This window comes from Neophocaena asiaeorientalis, unplaced genomic scaffold (assembly GCF_003031525.2).
Source record: "Neophocaena asiaeorientalis asiaeorientalis breed wild unplaced genomic scaffold, Neophocaena_asiaeorientalis_V1.1 scaffold278, whole genome shotgun sequence".
In the NCBI taxonomy this organism is placed as follows: Eukaryota; Metazoa; Chordata; class Mammalia; order Artiodactyla; family Phocoenidae; genus Neophocaena; species Neophocaena asiaeorientalis.
In genome coordinates this window covers 1177687-1181060 of record NW_020174431.1, presented here as the reverse complement: position 1 = coordinate 1181060, position 3374 = coordinate 1177687, and the positions used below count along the sequence as shown (strand labels likewise).

The 3374-nt window shown below is 37.3% G+C and overlaps 1 pseudogene; it reads right to left on the bottom strand.

Moving 5' to 3' along the window:
- Window positions 1–698: 698 nt before the first annotated feature.
- Window positions 699–3374, bottom strand: part of LOC112407546 (eukaryotic translation initiation factor 2A pseudogene) — an 18743-nt pseudogene continuing 16067 nt past the window's right edge.

Here is a 3374-nt window from a genome sequence, read left to right as displayed (position 1 = left end):
GTTCTAAACCAGTAGTTCTGAACTGGGGGGTGATTTTGCCTCTCAGGGAATATTTGACAATGTCTGGACATTTTAAGCTGCCACAACTCAGGGGTGCTCCCAGCATCTAGTGCATGGAGGCCAGGGGTGTGGCTGAACATTCTACAATGCACACAACAGCCCTCACAACAAACAGTTATCTGTCCCCAAATATCAATAGAGCCAAAGTCGACAAACTATTGTCTCAGCTTTCTCTTCAGTTCCTTAGATCTACTTTGTCACCAGTATCGTGCAGTCTTGTTGACTTGGGGTTTAGAATAAATCCTGAAATCGGCTGGGGTAAATCCTCTGACTTTGTTCTGTTTTTAAAAAATCACTTTGGTTCTTCTAGCTTCTTTGTATTTCCATATAAATTTTAGTTACAACTTGTCAATTATTACAAAATTCATGCTGAATTTTATTTAATTGCTCAGAATGTGTAGATATGTTCTGGAGGGAATGAACATCTAGAATATTGAGGTTTCACATCCAGGAACATGATATACTTTTGGCTCTCTTTAATTTCCCTCTGCAACTTTTAAAAAAATTAATTAATTAATTTTCCTATAGTTTTCAGTGTAGAGTTCTTGGACATTACTTGTTAGATTTATTCTTAAGTATTTTAGGTTTCTTGCTCTATTTTTAAAAAAAAATCTTGAATGAATTGTTATAGATGAACATTAAGGATGAGCACATAGGTATTCCATAGATGTCAGTGTGTTTAACAGAAGAAATATTTGCACTGGTTTCTGGTAACTTGCTCGCTTTCTGTGTATCTTAAATTCCCAATTCCACGTCTTTGGCTTGTGGAGAAAGGCTCTCTCTTGCTGCATTTTCTCCCGTTGATGTTTTTCTAGCTGTTTTCCAGGTACTGTTTGTTCTTTAAGCTGTTCAATTGCCTACGTCTTCTTCTTTAGGTTTTGGGTCTGTTTTTCTGTCTCAGGGTCTCTGGGAGGTGACTGAGAGGCTGTCTTTCATGGTGGCTTTGCTAGGTGGGAGAGGAGTCAAATCTGGACTCTTGTCCCCTCTTGCTCTCTGCTGTCTCAGCCTCATGCATCCTTTAATTATTAACGACTGTTTTTGTTGGTGACTTTTCACTTCCAGGTGGTGGTTTCTTATTCTGGGATGGTTCTTCCTCATGCAGTTCAGAATTGGTGACTGGTTCATTTCTTAAAACTTATAAGATGTTGCAAGCTTATATTCTTCACTGGGACTTCACTTAGAACTGCTTGGTAAATTATTGTCTTTCCTGTAAATATTCCATCCAAAAATGGCTGCCAAGAAACCTGTCATATTTCTGCATTTGAAGGTATATCCTAATTGTGCAAGATACAGCTGGGTTAATGCCAAATCTCGTACCCAGTGTTAACACATTATCCAAGAGGACAGGTGATCGTTAAAATGTGCTCACCACCTGGGCACCAAGGAAAATATTTAGAATATTTAGAGGAGACGGGTTTAGAAATGAGTTTGTAGTTTGCAATATCCTACACTTCCTTCATCTCCTCAGATTGTCAAGTTCAGATGCTACTAACATGTGTCCACAAGGGCTGTCGCAGTCTGCCTTAGGACAACCAGTCCCAACTTAAATGCAGAATGACATTTGGTGGGCATGACACGGTAAATAGTACAAATTCCATACTGCATCATAAATGGAGCCGTTTTTGAGTAATTGAACTACATCAATTTCTCTACTTGCTGCAATGTAATGAAAAATTTTTCCCACAATAGGAAGTTCTTGTCTTGTCAACACCTGTACCAGCTGTTACAACACAGCAGTGGTTTTCTATTCCTTAGCATTGTAATCTTATCAGCCTTAAGGAAACTTTTGTTGACTAAAGCTGCATTAGGTGCACCCAAGTTGAGGTACTGATCTAATCTACAAAATGAAAATATGCCCTTACTCCCCAGGACATGGACAGCCACATTGTATAGTTAAGGTCCAGGTGATAACACAAAATAATTGTTTGCAAATTTAATTTATTTGCAATCACATTAAAATCGTTGTTGTCAAAGAAGGGAACTTCATTGTTAACATTTCTGGCGCAAATAGTTTCATCTTCTGACCAGGATGGATGCCAATTTTGCATTGTTTTTCTGAATGAAGACTTCAAACATGCTCTGGTCTTTACATGACAAAGTTGGAGCTCAGGTATCCCAGCTGTGCTCTAAGCTGGTTTTAAAATACAAAGAAAGTGTGTAGCATTGTGTTAGGGTCAAAGAAAACAACAAGAATAGAGAAGAATCTTTATTGTATGTTTTTCTGTGTTTTGGATGGCTCCCGACTCATGAGACGGTTTGACAAATTTATTTTTTAATTAAATTTAAAAATTATTTTCATTTTGAAGTGACTGGAGACTCACATTCAGTTGTAAGAAATAATATGAAGAGAACCTGGGTATCTTTTACCCAGCTTTCTACAATGTAAATCTACCTGTAAATCTTTCTACAATGTAATCTACCTGTATTATCTACAGTGATAATCTACCTGTAAGCTATAGCAAAGTATCACCGTCAGGATGTTTACACTGATACAGTCAAGATACAGACCATTCCCATCACATGACTTCCTGCCTTCCTACAGCCCTCTGTTCTCTGCTTCTATAATTTAGTCATTTCAAGAATGTTGTGTAAGTGGAATCATATAGAATATAACTTAGGGGGATTGCCTTTTTTTTTTTCATTCAGCATAATTCAGATAAGGATTCATCCAAGTTGTATCAATAGCTTGGTTTTTCATTGACTATACTCTATGGTATGGATGTGCCATAATTTAACCATTCATCCACTGAAAGACATTTGGCCTGCTTCCAATTTTTGGCTATTAAGCATGAAGTGTCTATAAATATTTGTGTAGATGATATTGTGTGAACATAAGTTTTCATTTCTTTGCCATCAGTGTCTAGGAGTACAATTACAAGTTTGTATGGTAGCCACATACTTAGTTTTTTAAGAAACTACCAAACTGTTTCCAGAGAGGTTGTACCATTTTACTTGTTATTTATCATGTTGCTGTAGGAATAGGAGAGGAGAAGTTTTCTGACAACTTAATGTCTAATGGGTTCCTTCAGGAAGTTGGGAGACCCAAAAGGAGACACGGGTTTGGTGAGATTAAAATCACGGTTTTAGAAACAGACTTACAGACATAGGAAACAGACTTGTGGTTGCCAAGGGGGTGGAGGTGGGGGAGGGATGGAGTGGGAGTTTGGGATGAGCAGATGCAAACTATTATATATAGGATGGATAAACAACAAGGTCCTACTGTATAGCACAGGGAACTATAGTCAATATCCTATGATAAACCATCATGGAAAAGAATATGAAAAAGTATATATATATATATATATATATATATA